Here is a 21,614-nt window from a genome sequence, read left to right on the forward strand (position 1 = left end):
TCCTTTAGGGCTGGGGCAACTGGATGCCCCCCACCCCAACCCCGGTTTGCTTCTTGTCTCTCAAGGATTGCTATCCTTTACTACCCGATATCCAGGGTCTTTCAAACTCTTGTTTCATATACATTATCTCTGTTTCCAGTTATTTCAGGCAAGAGGGTAAATCTGGTCCTTGTTACTCTATCTTGTCTGCCCTGTGTTTCAAACCCTTGCCTTAAATCAAAACCTACCAGGTTCAAGTGCCTCTCTTTTAGAGCTTCTTACCTAATTTAGCAATTAATCTAAGCAGGCAGCCAGGGTTTGTGATTAAGAGCACAAGCACTGAGGTTGCACAGGACAAAGTTTGATATTACTTCATTCTCATGGTTTGACCTCGAGCGAGTTACTTACCTTCTTCAAGCCCCACTCTCCTCCTTTAAAATTGGGGGAAATACTGCAAGGGTTAATTTTATGTGTCAGCCTGGCTATGGGGCTCAGTTGTTTGGTCAAACATTAGTCTAGATGTTGCTGTGAAGATATTTTGTCAATATGATCAACACTTACAATCGGCTGACTTTGGAGGGAGATTACCCTTGATGATGCGGGTGAGCCTCATCCGATCAGTTGAAGCAGACACTGAGGGTTCTGGAAGAAGAAGGAATTTGCCTCAAGACTCCACACACAAGTCCTGCCAGCCTGCCCCGTGGGTTCTGGACTCAAGATCGCAACTTAACTCTTGCCTGAGCCCCAGCCTAACCTACCCGCTGCTGTCCTGTAAATGTTGTACTTGCCCATCTCCACAATCACATGGGCCAATTCCTTAAATGAACCTCTCTAAGCAGGACACCTGTTACTGATCAGTTCTTTTGTTCTCTGTCTCTTTCCCACATTCCCCCTACCATGTATTTGTTTTAAAAATACACATTGGGCTTCCCTGGTGGCGCAGTGGTTGAGAATTTGCCTGCCAATGCAGGGGACACGGGTTCGAGCCCTGGTCTGGGAAGATCCCACATGCCGTGGAGCAACTAGGCCCGTGAGCCACAACTACTGAGCCTGCGCGTCTGGAGCCTGTGCTCCCAACAAGAGAGGCCGCGATAGTGAGAGGCCCACGCACCGCGATGAAGAGTGGCCCCCGCTCGCTGCAACTAGAGAAAGCCCTCGCATAGAAACGAAGACCCAACACAGCCAAAAAAAAAAAAAAACTTAAAAAAAAAAAATACACGTTGCCAACAGCTCAGGTGTGTGTGTGCTTTCACTTTACCATTACAGAGGGCTATCTTCCATGAGCTGCAATGTACAAGGCAATACTTCAGAAGAGAATACATCTTCTCTTAAAGTATGTCAATTCATCTATGAAACAAATACACGAATGCAGGTTCAGCTGTGGAGGCCTATGGGGCAAGTGCCTGACCCTACTTTCTCGCAAACTTCACGTTTTCCCCCTGACTTCCTGTCCGGGGCTGCCCTGAAATTCTCTGTCCTCCCTTCACAGAAGCAGCCACTGGGGCCAGTGTAAAACCTGTGGGTCAGAGCCAGGAAACTGAAGTTGGGGGAACCCAAGCAGTGGCAGAGTGAGGTTGGACTGATAACTTGAAGAAAAGCTCAAACTCCAAATTTTTATACTGAAAAATCCAGGGCAATCAATATACATCAGTCTGACCTACACTCAGCAAAGCAGAACGTAACAGCTCTGACTTCCTGCTCTGTGCCCTGGAGAATTAAGAGAGTAAGAGAGGCATCTTTTAAACTAGGAGAACATCCTTTTAAATGCTGAAAATATTTGAGGGTTTCTTCCTCTTACAGTATCATTTACGCCATCATCATAGCACTAAAACCTGGTATTTCTGGCAACGTGCTTTCACTATTACGTATCCATACAGAGATCAAGTGGGACTTCAAGCGGAACCTCTGTGCGGACCTTCACTCTGTCAACCTCTTTGCTCGGGTAGATGTATGTATTAATTCAGTTATAGAAATAGTAACTTAAATAATGGATGAGCTCTTTCTACTTTTCGTAGACAAAGAGATTTAAGCAACCGAAGAAAAGGCAATTGTATTTATCCGAGTAAACATGTATAATGTACGCAAAGAGAAATAAATGGAGACTAATGATAGGAAAACATCAGCTATTTTAATTTATCCAGTGTTCTTTTTCTTTTTGCAGTGGAGTTAGGAAATTGAAATGTGTAAGCCAAAACATTTGGAGTTTTAAGCCCTCCGGTATTCTGACATGTGACGATTTTAGTCACATAAAAATTTAAATGTATTGCTTTGGAAAGAGATAAGACAATGGAATAAGAGAAGAGACACGCCTATGCTCCAAGGATGAATTTTAAAATGGTGTTTGATTTGCTCATTGAACCTTCGTGATATGATTCCTGCTATGAAACTGGCAAAAATAAACACTAAATGAGGCATTTTCGAATAAATTTAACATTGAAAGCTCTGGTCGAGGGAACTATACTGTATATCATTTGGTAAATCTCATTTCTCTGAAACTCTGGACTTTATGCTTTTATTGGCTTTTTCTTGCCAATTTTTAGTCTCCATCTTTGAGTCATTATGACTGTTCAAAAGAAAGCCAGAATTCATGCAAAAGCACATAAAAGAAGACTTGATTAATTTTGAAATTATAGACACTCCAGGAAACAGTAAAGTTAACACACCTGGTATAAAACGTACTTGGAGCACTTTCATATTTAATGGAAAATATATTCCACTGAGTGTTAACCCTGAACAACATGACCTAGAAATCCATTAATAGTTTTGCAGCTTATTGGAAGATTGAGATTTTACTATCCCCACTCTAGCCGAGCATTATATGAAAATGATTATAAATTTCAACAACTCACCCTGAAGTCCTGCCAATCAGGACTTTTGCCCCCAATCAGTGGAATGTACATGAAAATATAAAAATTTCAGCAATGTCTACAGACAGAGACGCTCCAAATTACTAAGGTATTAAATCATCTAATATGAGATGGATCTATGACCACAATGGGAAGAGTCCCCGAAGAGGATGAAATATTTATCTAAAGGGCTAATGGATCATGGGACACAGAGTGGGTTTGTAATATGTTCAGTTATGTTCTCACTTCAGGGAGAGAGAATGCTGTGATTCCCTCTAAACTGAATTTTGGTTGTCCAACAAAACCAGATTATTACCCTGTATGAAGAAATAAGCCCATAAATAGCGATACAGACCTTGGGTTTTCCCCTCCTCCCTGTGAAACTTCTCTGGAATTTCCTGCTTCTCTTTTATGCAAGAGATTTCTTTTTTCCATCGTTCTTCTAAGGCTGATTGGTTTGTATCATTTTGGAACACGGATTTTTCTTTCAAAATATCAGATTAAAAAATTCTCAGCCTCGCGTTGTCTCATAAAGATTATGCTCTGATTAAAACCAGACCTGGCTTGTGGATCTGCGTTCGTTTTTTTTCTGAAACGCAAACAAGAGAAATTTTAATAAAAACATTCCACTTCCCACCAGGGATGCTGGCGATGGTAATCCAGGTATTACCCTATCTGCAAATATGCATCCGACACACAGGGCCTGCGTGGAAGTATTTCAAAGGCTTAACCCAAGATTTTCATATTAAGAATGGAACGTAGTATTTTTCGATTCCTTAAATCCCTAATTTTGGAGAAAGGCACCTTTTAAAATGACCTGGGACTGCTAACAGATATCCGGTAAGCTAATGAGCTCACCTGCTTCCCTTTCTCAGTGCTTTTTAAAAGTGGGGAAACGGCACCCAAAGACACATGAGAAAAGATGTTCACTGCAGCGTTGTTTATAGCAGCTGCCAGCTGCATGTACTCCGACTGCCCATCAAGAGGGGGCTCGGGGAGGGTGCTAGTGGAGGAGTTAAAAGCAGAAGCACTGGAGACCAGCTGCCTGGTTATGGATTCTGGTGCCACTACTTACTATTCCTGTGACCTTGGGCAAGTTACTTAAACTTTAGTTTTCTCCTCTGTAAAATCGGGATAATCACAGTAGCTAATTTTTAAGGTTGAAGTGAAGCCTGAGATAATAGTTGCTAGTATTCATAGCACCTAGAACAGTGCCTGGTACATAACAGGCTCTCCATAAATATGTTGAATAAATACAAAGAGGGTGCAAGAGTGCCCAGCAAACAGTCGGCACTCGAATGGTGGCTATTACACGGTGTGTCCATACAATGGCATAGTAGGCAGTAATTTTAAAACTTTATGTATCACTATGTAAAAATAAATTTTAAGATTTTAAAATATGATATAAATAAAAAAACATAAGATGCTACAATTTTTCTAAGAAAATGGCCGACACATATATACATACACACATTTTTAAAAAATATTTATTTGGTTGCACTGGGTCTTGGTTGTGGCAGGCTGGCTCCTTAGTTGCAGCATGTGGGCTCCTTAGTTGTGGCACACGAACTCTCAGTTGCGGCATGCCTGTGGGATCTAGTTCCCTGACCAGGGATCAAACCTGGGCCTCCTGCATTGGGAGTGCGGAGTCTTAACCACTGTGCCACCAGGGAAGTCCCAAAACACGTATTTTTTTTTTATACGTACACATTCACACACTCAGGACCATCTCTGGGTGCATCCGCAAGCACAGGTGTGCTTATTTTCCTTTGCACACTGTTTTGGCTTGTTTGACTTCCCTATGTGGCAGGTGGGTTTTCTGGGAAGCAGATTCTCTGAGACTCGTGTGCAGAACATCTGTTAGGGGGTGCTCCTGTGGAGGGGAGCGGGGGAAGCAGGATTGGATGGAGGGAGAAGTTGCTCTGCGACGGATTCCCAGCAAAGCCAACCCCTGGGGAGTCAGAAGCTGGATGGCCCCTCAGAGCTGCTCCAAGATGGGAGGAGGGGCCAGGCCTTCATGCCCCATGGATCGGGCACTGGATGCTGGCTGGTCCTGGGAGGAGGTGGGCCTGGGGTGAGGCACTTTTCTTCAGCTGAGGCAATCCCCAAAGGGGGTCGATGGTAAGGGCCTTCTAGCACATCCCCAGCAGCTGGGGGAGAAGTCGCTCCTTCTTGAAGGGGGATCAGGCAGCACAGAATAGTATCCACAACATTATCTGTTCCTTCAGTAAGTGAATGACATAGCTATCGAGGATTCAATTTCCAGCCACACGAGTTTGTGGTGTGACTGACACGGTGCCCCAGGGCTATCGGTCCTCACCCCCCAAAGGTTTTCCCCCACCACCCTGCCAAAAGTACCAGAAGTTTTAACAATTTGTTGAGGGATGGTCTAAGAGGTGTTTCCTGGAGAAATTTATTTGGGTGTACTCACTGCCTTAATAGGTTACTCAATAATTGTTTATTATAGACCATAATTCAGGCACATGTCAGAACAAGACACTGAAATTGTCCAGTTTTCCTAGTTTAGCCCTTGTTAATATGAGCAGGGGTTTAGGGCTGATTCTCTGGACCACCAAAGGAGCACGAATATAATATAGGGCAGTGTTCCCCGAAATGGGATGTGGGTGCTCCAGGGGGTACAAAAGACCCTGGCCCTCTCTTTATAGCAGGGCCATTTGCTATAGAAAGGAAATTTGAGAATTTTTACAGACACAAATTTTTGTCTTCAAAAAGGAAAGGCAAGGAAGAAGTAAAGTTTCCCCAACATTTAATAAACATATTAAGACTGGCCCCTTATTCGGCCCACAAGCTAGACCAACCTTATTTCCGGTCCAGTGGAAAACAGAGTCCTAATTCCACAGCAGGAAAGAAAGTGACAAAGCCATCTCTGCTTTCAGCATCTTGTAACACTTGCAGTGAGCTCTTCTTGGTGAAATGGAATGCCAAATAATATCATCTAGTTTTAACTAAACAAATCTTCACAAAATTATTACGCGGCATTGGCTGTTGACTCTTTTGGTGACATGGTATCCTGGAACAGAAAAAAGGGGCAATAATGGAAGAACTGGAGAAATTCAAATAAAGTCTATAGTTAATAATACTTTATTAATGCTAATTTTTTAGCTTTGATGGATTTACTATGGTTATATCAGACGTCCACACTAAAGGAAGCTGCAATGAAGGGTATATGGGAATTCTTCGTTCTATCTTAGCAATTCTTCTGTAAATCTAAAATTCTCTCAAATTAAAAAGCTTTTACAAAAAGTCTATTTGAAATATAGCATTTTACATCTATTATTGTTAACAATGAACACTGACCTAAGTGTATAGCGTTCCTTTGCTATATTAGAAGACGACAGAACAAAATTATCATGGTTAGCAAGCAGTTTAAAATTAAAATTCCAAAACAAAAATTAAAATTAAAATTCCAGAATATAAAAAACTAAGCCTCTTGTTTTGTTTGAAGTGTATGGTTATGTGATTCTCCATCCAGGATTTTAAAATAATTTACTAAATTTTTATAATATTTAGAAGCTACTTTTGAGATTTCTTATCTAATAGCAAATACACCGTTAGAGAAACTGCAGCAGAGAAATAATTTACATAAAGCAATAATGAAAAATGAAAACGCTCTCTTTAGTTAGAGACCCTTTAGAAGACACAAGCAAAGTGTTAGAAAAAATTACAAACTATGGGCTGATTGCCGGAAGAAGGAAAGTTGAGAGCCTTCTAACACGACTCCGTAAGTGAGCGGCTGGGTTGTTTCAATAATGAAGTACCTGCAGAAATGCTTGCATATGGGCTGCCAAAGAACAGACGTGCCAGACAAAGATATATGCTCATCAAAGTATGGCTTCTTTAATTAGATGAAGGTGGTCAAAAAGTACAAACGCCCAGTTATAAGATAAATAAGTTCTAGGGATGCAATGTACAACATGATAAGTAGAATCAACACTGCTGTGTGTTATATATGAAATTTGTTTAGAGAGTCAATCCTAACACAAGTTCTCATCACCAGGAAAAGAAAATATTTTTTCTATTTCTTTGATTTTTTATCTATAGGAGATGACGGATGTTTACTAAACTTATTGCGATTATCCTTTCATGATGTATGTAAGTCACATGATGATGCCGTACACCTTAAACTTACACAGTGATGTATGTCAAGTATATCTCAATAAAATTGGAAGGAGAAGATAAAGATAGAAAGAAAAAAAAAAGAAGTGGGAGTGGGGTGGTATCCATATAAGTATAACCACCCATGGAGTGGCAGCTTTGGCAGAATTAAAAAAAAGAAAGGGACTTCCCTGGCGGCGCAGTGGTTGAGAATCTGCCTGCCAATGCAGGAGACACGGGTTCCAGCCCTGGTCTGGGAAGATCTCACATGCCGCGGAGCAACTAGGCCCGTGAGTCACAACTACTGAGCCTGCGCGTCTGGAGCCTGTGCTCCGCAACAAGAGAGGCCGCGACAGTGAGAGGCCCGCGCACCGCGATGAAGAGTGGCCCCCGCTCGCCACAACTGGAGAAAGCCCTGGCACAGAAACGAAGACCCAACACAGCCATAAATAAATAAATAAATTTAAAAAAAAAAAAGAAAGAAAGGACACCGAGGAAAACGCCCAGACCTGGTCCCTCCCATGACGTTCGTTGACAGCACCAGTCACAAGGATGTCACTACAGCAAAAACACTGAACCAGAGATCCCCCAAATGCTACCGGATGTCATAAAAAAAAGAAATAGGGGAATGACCATGAAAATCTCTTGTGCTCTCGGATGGTTATAAGTTATCTGATGGCAAAGCACTTAAAAACGTGATTAAATTTGAAATGGTCATTATTCTTTTACAAATACAAATGTTCCAAATATGCTGGCTTTTTTGGGGTGTGGTTATAAGGGGCTGACACACAGTCTGGCAGACATTTCCAAAAAGTAAATATGCTTAATCTGTCCATTTGCGAGAATGATGTTATTTTGAGTGAGGAAGGAATAACGTTTGAAAGAAATTCATGCTACGGAAAGAGCATTTTGAAACTGGATGTTTGAGAATGTTTCTGATTTACGTGGCTTTTACTGTCACAAACAATGTAAAAACTCGTATCTGCAAACATAAAAATTCTGGAAACAGAATTTTTGAACCTGCCCCCAGTTTTTCCAAATGAAGAATTTTATCACATTTTAAATATGTTTGTTAGAAATGTAAAAAAGTGCCACACTTTCTAATTTTCAACAACATCAATTTGACATTCAGAAAAAATGGAAATTTACTAGCCCATAAGGAACCTTGGGATAATTAGTGGAGGGAATTAAAAAATCAGTATCATAATTTAGTAAGTACAGAAAAAAAGGGCACTTCTTCCACTTAAATCTACATATCTTTGTGAAGCATGTTTTCATTTATTATAACTAAGCAATAAAAGATAGCGAATTCAAAACCAACATCAGAAATTTGTTTCTTGTTTGTTTTATTGAAGTTGATTTACAATATTGTGTTAGTTTCAGGTGTACAGCCAAGTGATTCGGTTATATATATATCTATATATATATATATATCTATATATATATATATCTATATTCTTCTTTTTCTATTCTTTTCCATTATAATTTATTACAAGATATTGAATATAGTTCCCTGTGCTATACAGTAAATCTTTGCTGTTTACAAATTGGTTTTGATCTCGCTATATCACAAAGTACTAAACCAAAATTTTCACTAATCAAAATCTTAAATCTTATTTCAACTTTTTTCCTTTAAAAACATTTTTTAAATATTAGGAACATATTCATAATATGTTCCTACTAAAGCACAATATAGTATATAAATAGATATTAATATTCAATATTTTTAAAGTGCCAATACTGGAAACACATGCTCAAAAGTGTTTTCCTGATAGGGGTGCATGATTTACAGTCTGTTATAGAGGACAGCTAATCAGAAACAGCAAAGAAAATGGGTTGGTTTAGTCCTTTCTAAAATCTATTAGAGAAAAACGTGCTCCCCACCATATACACAACATGCCAATTCTAAGTGTGCGCTGGCCCTCTTTATGCCAAGTAAACACATTAGAAAGCTAGTTACCTAAGCACTTTTACAATTGTTCAGCAACGTCATCTATTTGCCTTTGGTTGAAAGTCACGTTTGTGGAGCACAGCCCCAGAGATTCCGACGCAGCAGGAGAACGGGTGTCAGCCCAGGAACCTGGACGGTTAGCGAGTACCCGGCACTGTCAAGAAGTAACTGCACATGCGTGGAGACGAGAGCAGTGAGATCTAGAGAGTTAAGTGACTTGCCGGTGGTACACAGGTGGTTCCCGAACCAGAGCCAGGACTGGGCCGGTCTGGACTCACCTCTTTGGGTACGTCCTGCTCTTGAGGCGACAAGTTGGTGCCGGTCCAGTTTGATATTTGCAGGTTGGAGGAAAGCAACCGATTCAAAGCTTCAGCTGGAAATCGCTCTTCGCTTGCAAAATATCTTTTGAATTTTCTGGTGAGACTCATGCCACAGGCTTTATAGAGCTAACGACAAAAGGGCATTGTTGGGTTTGCTGGCATCGCCATGTTGCTAGGAGAGCCTCTGCGATGGAATGTCTCAGGCCACACGAGCTTGGAGCCTCCACTCAGCCCCGTCGTGTGCAAAGGACGCCGCCTCTGTGCACGGGGAGTGAGACCGCGCATCCCAAGGCCAAGGCCAGGGCACCCAGTCCTCCCGGACTCTGTGGGAGAAGGATCGAAGACTAACACAAAAGTCCCCAAATCACAATAGGGTGCTTACAATATTAAGAAATAAGCATATGTTAAAATCTCAAATATTATTTTGCCTTGTGGTACCCAAACCTGCTCGTTTCTCCTTGGCAATAGTTATAACAAAGAGCAGTAAGACGGGCCTAAATGGATAGGAACTCATTTTGCTGGAAACAGGCGATGACCTGGCCGCAACATTTGACTTGCCGGCCTTGGGAACTCTCCAAGCACTTGCTGCGAGCACGGGACGTCAGCCCAGCCGCCTCGGGTCAGGTCAGCGAGCGCAGGGGAAGACGAGGGTGCACGTGAGGGGAACACACGCTCCATACGTAACAGAGTGCTAAACGCTGTGCTGGGACGCAGAGCACAGACCCATCTCTTCCAAGCGCCTGGATTCCAACCGCCGCACTCGCCTTTGTTATCTACATCCTAGAAGATACGCCTCCAAGCGTGGCGCGTGCTTATGTAAACATACGTATGTATTTTCAGAGCGAGAGAAAACAGAAGGAGTAAAAGGAGATTTTTGACTCACCAGCTAAAGTTTTTGAAATGTCTGAAAACTGCTTTTGGGAAAACAATGTAGCTCTTGCTTAGAAAATATAACCCATTTGAATTTTAAAATATCCCTGCAGTTTTGGGGGGCAGTATGTGTTTTGTAAACCCCCCAAAGCCGAGCGTGGTTGTTAGTTCTGGAGCCTTCCTGCGGCGTGCTAACGGAGGCCGTGTCCCCTGCGACCTGCGGCTAAGGGCACAGCCACGGGCTCCCACACCTGCTTCTGAGTTCCCAGCACAGGGCCAGAGAAGGCGGAGGGCATGATGCTGGCCGGGGCCAACTCTACCCTTGGGTGAAACTGGAGAAAAAGAAAGGCGGCCAGGGAGGATTCTGGGGTGGTTAGAATAATGGGGAACCTTCCACTTCAAAAGCTCGGTGGGGCCCACAGGGCTCAGGTCCGCCTGGCGCCCCGGGGATGAAGCAGAGCCCCCAGCCCTGCACCCGGCCGCCCCTCCGGCCGGTAGTGATGCTCTGGCTAAAAAGCTGAGGGGCGGAGTTGCCTCCGGCGGAACTCGGGCCCATCCTCACCAGGATCTCCTCACTAGGACCATCTGCTGTCATTCAGACTGTCTGCATGTCGTGGCTGTCACAGGGAGTGGTAATACTTGCACCATCTCAGGGACCACGGAGAGGGATGAGGAGGGAGGCTCCAGGCCCTGCCGAGGTGCCCGACACCCGAGGAGACCAGTTTGTCGACACACTGACAACTGGCACAGAGGTTGGGAAGCTCTGGTTCGCACTGCAGCCCCACCTCTGCTGGAGGAATGAAAGCCTTTGTCCCCCATTGAAGGATCTGGAAGGGCAGGCATCTTCTGCGTGGCCCTGAGGTCACGGTGCCGAGGTCTTCTCCTGTTGGGGGAAAGCAGAGACCATGCGAGGCCTGACGAAGGAAAAGACTGCAGTCCTGGGGGGGGACTGGGAATCCCTGGCAGGTACCCCAAGTGGAAGAGGGCACCCCGGTGCCTGCCCTGCGCCAGGGCAGAAGCTAAGGGGAGCGCCTGTAGCCCTTGGTTTCTCAACTCCGCACCTGTCCTCTCTCTGAGAGGGGAGAGGGCCACAGGCAGAGCCCCTGTGCTGCCTGGCCTGGATCCCGGAGCTGGGATGCGGAGAAAGTGGGCTGGAGGTTCCTGCCTCTCCTGTGGTCCTGCCTCCGGCTGGGCCATCCTCTGCCCGCCTCCGAGGAACGATGCCACAGGTGAGGGGTGGCTGGCAAGGTGTGTGACAGGGTTTGTATTCGATAGAGGAAGTGAAGGGATAGCGGTGGGCCCATCCACAGAGGGGGACACAGCAAATACTCCATAAGGGGGGTAATCTCCTTTCCTCGTGTATTCTCTGGCCAAGAGGAAATCATTCCGTTCACACACTGCAAGTCATCACCCGGTTACCAAACCCTATGGACTTAAGAGCGTTTCGTGTACATAGCTCAAAGAATCAGGCGGCACGGTTTTCATTTATGACTGTTTTAGTAATTTCTGCCAGCCTAAACAATAAAATTCTATTCTTGCTTCCAGAGTCTTATCAACGTGAAGCACACTTTATTAGACATTTTTAGTCTTGCCTGAGTCTCCAAATAATGGTGCAGGCGGTCACGACCATGAGTCACAGCTGCAGACACACAACCCAAGCCCGAAGACTGCCTGCCACGTTTTCCGACCAGGTTCCTCAGAAACACCTTCTTTCCAGTTCAGCTCAGGTGCTTTTTGGCATCAGACAATTTTTCTCACCTCCTAACTCCGTCCCCATCATTTATTTTAACTGGCTTTTATTGAAATAGAGTTGATTTACAATGTTGCGTTAGTTTCAGGTACTCAGCAAAATGATTTAGCTGTTGCCCCATGGCGAAATCGAGTCTTACCTTGGAGGCTGACCGGCCCCGGAGCTCGGCCGTCCCCAGCGTCTGGAGCAACATGGGGACGACGCACGTGGCAGTGGTTCAGAGGAAGCCAGGTGGCAGTTCTTGCACCCTCATTCCGCGTGATGCCTGTAACACAGGCGTAGTGACGTAGACAAAGTGACGCCTGTCTCACAGACGTAGTGACGTAGCTGTAGGGACACCTGTCTCACCACGTGTGTGGAATTCTAAGTGAACGAAGATGGAGAAGAAGGGATGTCAAATGCAACTCGCGCAGGTAAGAAAGAGGTGACGCTCCTTAAGGTGACGAGGAAGTGGGGTGTCCGCTGGGGGAGAGACTGGAAAAAACTATTTCGAGCAGGGAGGTGGGAGGGATGGCGCTGGGATGAAGGGGTGCTCGCAGGTGAAGGGAACTGGTGTTGGCTGTCAGCCCCGCCGGACTCACCTGGGGGCCCCCCGAGCTGCGCCGGGGCCATGTGGGTGACCACTCTCTCCCCACACACACCTGCAACTCCTTCCAGGCACAGAGGCGAGGAGCTCCAACTGAGAAAACTGGGGAGAAAGAAACAGAAATGAAGCGCGACGGGATGGCATTTGGGTCCGTCCCCCAAACTCCACGGTGCCCCCTGTGCGCCCAGCGCTGCCCCAAATCCTAGGAGCCGACAGGCGTGAGTGTGGCTCCTGCCCTCAAGGAGCGGATGCAGAGGGGGGAGGACGCGGTCAGAGGCGCACCTGTGAGGACGGACAAGCCAGGACCGCAGCGGGCAGCGAGCAGGGAAGTCCATTCTACCTGCAGCCTCCCCTTAGAGCTTTCGGCGGGGTGGAGGGGGGGGGGGAATCAGGGGCCCGTGACTTTCCTGATCACATTTAGACATGAGAAACGTCCCAGTCATTTAAATCTCAGAACACCAGCTCGTTTCAGTGATTTATATGGCCAGGCAAGTGTGATCATCAAAAGCTTCACACTTCATTGCACAGGAAAACCTGGCCCGCCCCTCCCCCTGGCAAGGACCGCGGGCTGAGGGCAGCAGGAGCAAGGTGCCCCCAGCCAGCCCACCCCCAGCTGTGGTTCGGATTCCTGCCTGCCGCGGAGAGGGGGGAGGCAGGGGGGATGAGGGGGAAAGTCAGGGAGCTGGGAGCTGCTCCTGGACCACCAGCAGCAGTGCATCGGCCTCTGTCTCTCGGCCCCACTCATGTTCCAGCAGCTTCCTTCCCGTGCGACGCCTTCAGTGGTTCTCCCAGACCCCCCAGCTCCCCGTCCCCAGCTCGGCCACAGTCCCGCCAGCGTCTCACCGCAGCCGCTTCTGCTGAGCACGTGCCCTCTGGCTGTCCACTCTTCACTCTTTCCTCGGCCCCTGGACGCTAAGGTCGCGTCCTACTAGGGTCGCCTCACTCTCTGCCTGGCCCCCCTGCTCCCTCTTTTCATCCCGCCATCTGGAAACGCCGTGGGCCCGCTGCCCACCAACTCTGAGCGCAGGCTGGTCCCCAGGCGGCCGCCTCTCCTTGCTCGGCCGTCAGGGTGGCTGACCCAGCAGGCTCTCCCTCCAGACCCAGCCAGACTCCAGCCCACGGTGTCCCGCCAGCTTCAGGGACATAGGTTAAGCCTCCAAGTACTTCCTCAAAGCCCCTGCGTACTGTTTTGAGGGAGTCACCCCATTCTTCTGGGTGGGACCCACCGCTTAGCTTTCTCCCCAGAAATTCTCGTCTGTGGACTGCAGTTCTTTCCTCGGCCTCTGTGTCACCCTGTATAGTCTGGAGGTGGGTGGTGGGCTGAAAGTAGAAAACTGGTCTTCATAAGCATTCCTTGCAAATCGTGCAGCTCATTTTGGAATATTGTATCTATTGCTTGTGGCCTCAGTTGAAACGGAGACTAAAGGTTCCAATTTAGCACCCTTAGCGCATCCATCTTCCCCCTAGAGCGTCGCATGTACAGAAAATGGAAACACTTGTGTGGTCCTCTAGGGTCAATGGATGTGCTGTTGGCAGCTGGAGGTGACCGGCCAGGAGCTCCAGCTACTCTAGGCCCAAGGGCACGCCTGTGATCTATGTGCATACCCGATGTGCTAGTTCACATTGGTTGGGAGGCTGTGCACTAGACTGTGCACGAGGCCCGGAGTGACGCGGAAGAGCAAACGATTCATTTGCGCTGTAGCGTTAAGCCACCCAGAGGTGGTGATGCCTGAGCTGGGTTTTGAAGGATGAAGAGGAGTTCCTAGGCAGCCAAGTAGGGCAAAGGCGTTTTGGATAACTCAGTAACTTGGTGCAGCTGGAGAATTCAAGTGTGTGTTAGGTAGAAGGGGATCTGGTTGGGCAAGAGGCTGGAGACTGATTGCACAAGGGCTCCTGGGAGCCCTTTCCCTCAAGACTTACTCACAGCTGTTACTTTCAGCAGTCTCAGTGTCACCTCAGCCTCACTCTTGGCTTTTTTTTTTTTTTTTAAGTTCTCCTTCATAATTCACATCTAATGAATTACCAGGTTCTGCTGCTTTCACCTTTCAACTCTTTTTCACGTGACCCCCTCCACTCCTTCCCCACACTCACTGCCATGGTCATACCCAGGGTCTTCCTTCTCCCACCTGTAAAGGAGGACCTCCTCCCATCTCCCTTGCCCACCTGGCCCTCTCCCCGTCCACTGTCTGAACAGCAACCACAGAAGACATCCAGGCTGCTTAACCAGCCCCGCCCCCTGCAATCACCTCATATCTCACTCGGCGAACCCCCTGCCTTGCCGTGAGCCTGCCCACACCCACACGCTCCAGAGCCTGCTGCCTGTGGGACCGGCCCCCCCTCCCCTGTCCCCTCTGCTCCAGCCACGTCAGCCTCCTGGCTCTTCCTCAAACTGGCCAAGCACACGTGCCTCAGGGCCTTTGCACTCACTCTTCCCTATTTTCGGAGAGCTGATAGCTCAAATATTGTCCTCTTCCTCAAAGTTTCAAACACCACTTTATAAGAGACCATCTGTAAACAACAGCAACCCTGCCCACGACTCTCCCCTCCCCCTCCTCCTGCTTCATCTTCCTCCAGAGCACTGATACCTTGTGGCCCGTTGCACATTTATTTGATTGTTGCCTGCCTGGCGGAACATGAGTTCACGAGGGTGGGACTTGGTCCTCTTCCCTAAATAATCCCCCACGCCTGGCTGGTGGGAGGCTTGCAAGTGATGGACCAGTCAACAGGTGTGGGAGGACATGAAGAACGTCTGACTCACTTTACACCCAAGGGCTCTTCAGGCTGGAAGAGCCGTCTCCTTTGATACCAATCATTTATTGAAGATTGACTGCATGTGGTTCTCTGTGCTAGACATTTTACATGTATCACCTCAGCTAGTCTCTGCAGTAATCTATGAACTATATATGATTTCTAGCCTCCCTTTCAATACAATGTGGGTTTTACAGTAAATTAAAGCATATAATAAGACATTCAAACATACAACAACATATACTTTAAATTGCATTTACTCCTGTAACTTGTTTATCTTTCCTGATCTTTTTCTGTGTACACATAAGTGCACATATATTGGACTGGGAGTTTGTGTGTGTTTTCACCCGCTTGTTTTGTTTTTTCCTTTACAGAAAATGACACCCTGCTATGGACATCGTTATACAGTGTAACGTGTCTCAGAGATTTTTGTCATGAAAGTTAACAAGATACACCTTACTCTTTCTCTTGGCTTCTTACATAGGATACACCACGATGTGTTCGATTCATCACCTACTGGTTCACATTCGCGATGGATTTTTTGTTTTGGTTCCACTGTATTAAAAACAATTCTGTCTACAAATAACAAATGCTGGAGAGGGTGTGGAGAAAAGAGAACCCTCCTGCACTGCTGGTGGGAATGTGAGTTGGTGCAGCCACTATGGAGAACAGTATGGAGGCTCCTCAGAAAACTAAAAATAGAACTACCATACAACCCGGCAATCCCACTCTGGGGCATATATCCAGACAAAACTCTAATTCAGAAAAATACATGCACTCCTGTGTTCACAGCAGCACTATTCACGACAGCCAAGACATGGAAACAACCTAAATGTCCATCGACAGATGAATGGATAAAGAAGATGCGGTACACATATATGATGGAATACTACTCAGCCATGAAAAAGAATGAAATAATGCCATTTGTAGCAACATGGATGGACCTAGAGATTATTATCACTAAGCAAAGTAAGTCAGAAAGACAAAGATGAATACCATATGATATCACTTACATGTGGAATCTAAAATATGACACAAATGGACTTATCTATGAAACAGAAACAGACTCACAGTCATAGAAACAGACTTGTGGTCTCCAAGGTGGGCTGGGGGAGGGATGGAGTGGGAGTTCGGGATGAGCGGATGCAAACTAGTACACATAGGATGGATAAACAACAAGGTCCTACTGTAGAGCACAGGGAACTATAGTCAATATCCTGTGATACACCGTCATGGAAAAGAGGATGAAAAAGAATGTGTGTGTATATATATATATATAACTGAATCACTTTGCTGTACAGCAGAAATTAACACAACACTGTAAATCAACTATATTTCCATTTAAAAAATTGAAAACAATTCTGTAATAAAACCTGTCTTCCTACATATATTGTTGATCAGGGCCCAGGTAGGTTAGTATATATCAGGAGGGAGATTCCTAGACTTGATTCCTAAGTCAGCAAATATGCACATATCATTGATTTATTAGAATCTGGTACGACGACTGTGGTCTCTGTAGCAGATGTGGCCAGTGCCTCACCTACATCCCTCCACCCACCATCGCCAGGCAGGCTGTCCTGACTCTTTGCCTGAGGCTTCCCAGGGCCACCAGAGCTTGCTCTGTCTGTGTATGAGCAATGGAATGAACGCCCCAGAGCAGACTTCCATCAGTGACCCACAGGAGCTAATGGACACGCACCTGTTGGAGGGTTAACTGTGTATTGAGTCTTTCACTGGATCTCAGCGTTCCTTTGCTCTCAGTGGTAACCTGACTGACAGACACTCTTGATGGACAGCCTTCCCTTTCCTACTAGCTCTCCTCCTCCATGCCCTACTCATGTTTCTCAAGTTCACCCCCAAAATGAACCCTCACACACAAATCTCTGTCCTGGTGTCTGCTTCTGGAGAGCCAAAACTAAGACACCCTGATCTATTTCTGGGGGAAAAAAAAGAGTTTCTCCTCTAAATAAAGGTGATGTACGAACCTGGTATTTTTTAAGTATAAAAAGATAGAAAATGAAAGGTAAACATCTTTCACCTCCTAACCTCTAGTCTCTCTACCCAACAGTAATGCCTATTCACAGTGTCCTTTATTTCTTTCCAGAAAAAGACATGACTACACAAATATATACACATATCCTTTTAAATTTACATAAGTGGAGTAATTCTAAACACTGTGCCTGGAACCTTTTTTCCACGTAATGATATAGTCCTGGAGACCATTTTTATTTGCACATACAAGATCTTTAAGTAACAGTTTAACTGCCTTATATTTTGTGTCTACCCCATAGGTTTCCAACCAGTCTCCTATAAGAGAACATTTATTGTATCTAATATTACACAGGTACAACCATGCTGTGACAAACGTTTTTGTACACACACCTTAGCTCATTTTAAAAAATAATTTATTTATTTATTCATTTTTGGCTGCATTGGGTCTTTGTTGCTGTGTGCGGACTTTCTCTAGTCCGGGTGAGCGGGGGCTACTCTTTGCTGCGGTGTGTGGGCTTCTCATTGCAGTGGCTTCTCTTGTTGCGGAGCACGGGCTCTAGGCACGTGGGCTTCAGTAGTTGTGGCTCGCGGGCTCCAGAGCGCAGGCTCAGTAGTTGTGGCTCACGGGCTCTAGAGCGCAGGCTCAGTAGTTGTGGCGCACGGGCTTAGTTGCTCCACCACATGTGGGATCTTCCCGGACCAGGGATCAAACCCATGTCCCCTGCATGCAGGTGGATTCTTATCCACTGCGCCACCAGGGAAGTCCCTCAGTTTAAAATTTTTAAATAAATTCATAACAGAACTGCTGGGTCAAGGGGTATATGCGTTTTAACTTATTTTTTTGTTTTAGATATTACTGTTTTTCTCTCTTCAAGTTGATTGCTTTGATTTACACTCTTATCAACAGTGTGTGAATGCCTGTTTCCCATGGCTTCCCCGACACTGGGGTTATCAAACATTTTAACGTTTACTAATCTGTTAGGTGAAAAGGTATCATATCATTTTGCTGTGGTTTCTACTTGTTCATATCCTTGACCCATTTTTCAATTGGATTTTTTGTCTTCTTTTTGATTTCTAAGAGCTTTTAATTAAATAATTTTTTTGAGGTAACACTGGTTTCTAATGTTATGTAAGTTTCACGTGTACAACATTATATTTCTACTTCTGTGTACCCTACAGCGAGCTCACCACCAAAATTTTAGTTTCCAGCCGTGACTATACGGTTGACCCCCTTTATCCATTTTGCCATCCCACCCCCCGACCCCTTCCTCTCTGGTAACCACTACTCTGTTCTCTGTATCGACCTGTTTGTTTTTGTTTGGTTTGATTTGTTCACTTATTTTGTTTGTTTGTCTTCCACATTCCACCTATGAGTGAAATCATATGGTGTTTATCTTACTTTGTCTGACTTATTTCACTTAGCATAATAGCATCAAGGTCCATCCAGGTTTTTAACAAATGCCAAGATTTTATCTTTTTTATGGCGGAGTGGTATTCCGTTGTATATATACACCACATCTTCTTTATCCATTCATCCACTGATGAGCACTTAGGTTGTTTCCATATCTTGGCTATTGTAAATAACCATGTGATTTACACAGGGGTGAATATACCTTTTCTAATTAGTTTCTAAGAGCTTTTTTATTGAGTATGGCTACTGAGCTGCTAGATACAGCACTTATATTTTCTCCCATTCTATGAATTCCCTTGAACTTCTTTCTAATGAAATATTTTCTTATACAAAGGTCTTAAGTTATTAAATCAAGTCTGCTCATTCTTCTTTTTTCTTTTTTCCATAGTTTCTGGATTCTATATCATGCTTAAGTCTCTCCTGCCCCAAGTTTATAAAAATATCCATCTATGTATCTCCTAGTTCTTTAAGATTTTACTTTTGTATTTAGGTCACTAATCCAGCTGGAGTTTATTTTTGTGGATGGTGTTTGTTGTTGGAAGAAACTACAGAGAAGTGGGCGTGGGGCAGAGAGAACAGGCCAAGAAGAGAGCGCTTGGGTGGTGTCTCCACTGATCAGAACCAGCTGATGGCCTTCCTAGGGAGGGTGAACTCAGTCCTTTTCTAGGGCTGTTGTCAGCGGTGTGATGGAACCAGTCTGGCCAAATTATTACATACAGCCATTATTATAAGTTGAATCCTACAACATCATTATATTAAATTATACTTCTACAAAAAGGTAAAAAATATTCCAAATTCATCACTTTCTAATTATTTTACTGTGTTTTACTATTACCTATGCTCCTAAGGTTATTTACTTGTATCGGATGTAACACGGTGGAAATACGACATAAGGAGATGTCTTGTTGGAAGCTCGAATAGGCCATGGAGGGAGTATTTACGCCATGGAAATTGGCAAATACTACCAGTCAGAGTCTTTCTTTTCTCTTTGGGGGTCCAGTTGTTAAGCATTTACCAGCACACACTGACTTTGCCCGTCTCCAGATACGTCTATTCAGAGAGGAGCTGCCGTGCTGGAGAGGAACCTCAAGCATCAATTATGGAGGCAGGGCTTCCCTGGTGGCGCAGTGGTTGAGAGTCTGCCTGCCAATGCAGGGGACACGGGTTCGAGCCCTGGTCTGGGAGGATCCCACATGCCGCGGAGCAACTCGGCCCGTGAGCCACAACTACTGAGCCTGCGCGTCTGGAGCCTGTGCTCCGCAACAAGAGAGGCCGCGATAGTGAGAGGCCCGCGCACCGCGATGAAGAGTGGCCCCTGCTTGCCACAACTGGAGGAAGCCCTCGCACAGAAACGAAGACCCAACACAGCCCAATAAATAAATAAATAAATAATTATGGAGTCAGACCCGAGGACACTGAGATCCCTTCCAGTCCTAACATGCTATGATTCTGCAATGCTCATAATTACTCTCGATGGTTATGCTGCCAGGGGGAATTTAGCTCAGAAAAACCTGCTTTTAGGGGATTTCTCCATGGTCTCCACATTGCTAACCTGGATCGCATTTTGGTGTAATTCAGTCCCTTGATGAGTCCTGCACAGGATTTTTCCCTGTGATACCTCAGATCCGGATTCCAGTGTGGCAACTCAGAGCTCTAGATAGAATGATTAATCATCATCCCTCTGTTTTTCATTTGATATTGTGTTCTTCAAAGATCTGACTCCTCTTTAAATGCTATTAAAGTAGCCACAGTGTACTAACCACTTTACTTCCTCCCTGCCACATGGCGGCTCGTATTCTGTAGAAAGTAAAAGAAAGTTGGAGGAAAGAGAAGCAGAAGATGAGCTTGGGACCTTACACCAACTCTTGGAGCAATGGAAGCCTTATTTTTCCCAGTTATAAACAAGGGCTTTTGTTTGGTCTTCATAAATCACTTTTTCAGAAGAAGCTAAGAACACTTAAAAGGTACATAAAAGTCACAGGAAAAAATGTAATGTTCAAGGAGCTCTTATATGATCTTATGAGAACCTTCTCACTTGGAATAGGAGAAAGTTACTTTTTTCTGCTTCAACATTTTCTTTTAAAGATAGAGAGACCTTTTAAAAGTGTTTACCACACATTTAGAAATCCCTACGGAATCAATTACAATAATAATTTTATGCACTGTTCATCCTGAATCAAATCCATCTACCGTATTAATAATGTTTTGGGGGGTGAAGGATACTTTCACCAAGAGTTTTCTCTTTCACAAATATTCCTTAGAAGTCATTTTGCCCACATTTCACAGATGGTCAGACTGGTCTATTGACTGTCTCCCAAACATTCCAAGCTAATTTCCAATTTCTCTCCTCTCCCTCTTCCTGCCTGAAATTCTGTCTCTCCTCTTTTCATGCAACCATCTCAATTCTTTGAGATCCTATGCAGTCTTTCTGTAATTATCCCCCAGTTCAGTGATGCTTTATTCTTCAGAACTCAGAACTCCTATTTTCTGTACCACTCATTGGTGCCTAATCATACCTTCCTTTGTGACCTAATGTTGTTAAGTCCATTTCTACTGCGTATGGTTTTACCCCAGCATTTAGACAAGAGGTTTCTATCCTGGGATACACGGACCCCTTGAGACTTCTGGGAAACTGGGGATGTCATGAACTTATAAGTAAAATTTTGTGTTTATGTGCCTTTTTAGGGGCAAAATTTCGTATCTTTCATCAGATTCTCCAGGGGATTTTTGACCCAACAGTTTCGTCTCCTGGAGAACAGAAACTAGATGCTATTCTTTGTTGTATTTTCCACAGTATCTTCAATAACTCAGCTCAGTAACTGAATGGGCACACAGTCGATCTAAGGTTTCCACTTATTTGCTACCAGTGGATCCCTTATTTTCCATACTGAGAAAGAGGGACAACATGGCTTGTCTGTTTCCATCTCACAGCTGAGCATATATGGAGATAATAGATGTTTAAATGTTTGGAAAAATATAAAACAATACTCTACAAGTATGAGAGCTCTCCTTGAGACATGGAATAAAGGAATTCTGCACTGATGA

The 21,614-nt window shown here is 44.9% G+C and overlaps 1 long non-coding RNA gene across 6 annotated transcripts in view; it reads right to left on the reverse strand.

Annotated features, from left to right (window-relative positions):
* Positions 1-540: 540 nt before the first annotated feature.
* The window catches only part of LOC132356752 (uncharacterized), a 107,720-nt gene continuing 86,646 nt past the window's right edge, over positions 541-21,614 (reverse strand). For 2 of the 6 annotated variants that reach the window (XR_009500034.1, XR_009500028.1), the window contains exons 2-7: positions 12,414-12,520; positions 11,972-12,195; positions 9,171-10,965; positions 5,645-5,856; positions 3,181-3,414; positions 547-621 (exon numbers count right to left, since the gene is read on the reverse strand). This is a non-coding gene — a long non-coding RNA (uncharacterized LOC132356752). Of the gene's footprint in view, positions 622-3,180; positions 3,415-5,644; positions 5,857-9,170; positions 10,966-11,971; positions 12,196-12,413; positions 12,521-21,614 lie in introns of all 6 variants that reach the window. The other 4 variants (XR_009500029.1, XR_009500030.1, XR_009500039.1 and 1 more) reach the window with 4 other exon arrangements.

This window comes from Balaenoptera ricei, chromosome 2 (genome assembly GCF_028023285.1).
Source record: "Balaenoptera ricei isolate mBalRic1 chromosome 2, mBalRic1.hap2, whole genome shotgun sequence".
NCBI classification, from domain to species: Eukaryota; Metazoa; Chordata; class Mammalia; order Artiodactyla; family Balaenopteridae; genus Balaenoptera; species Balaenoptera ricei.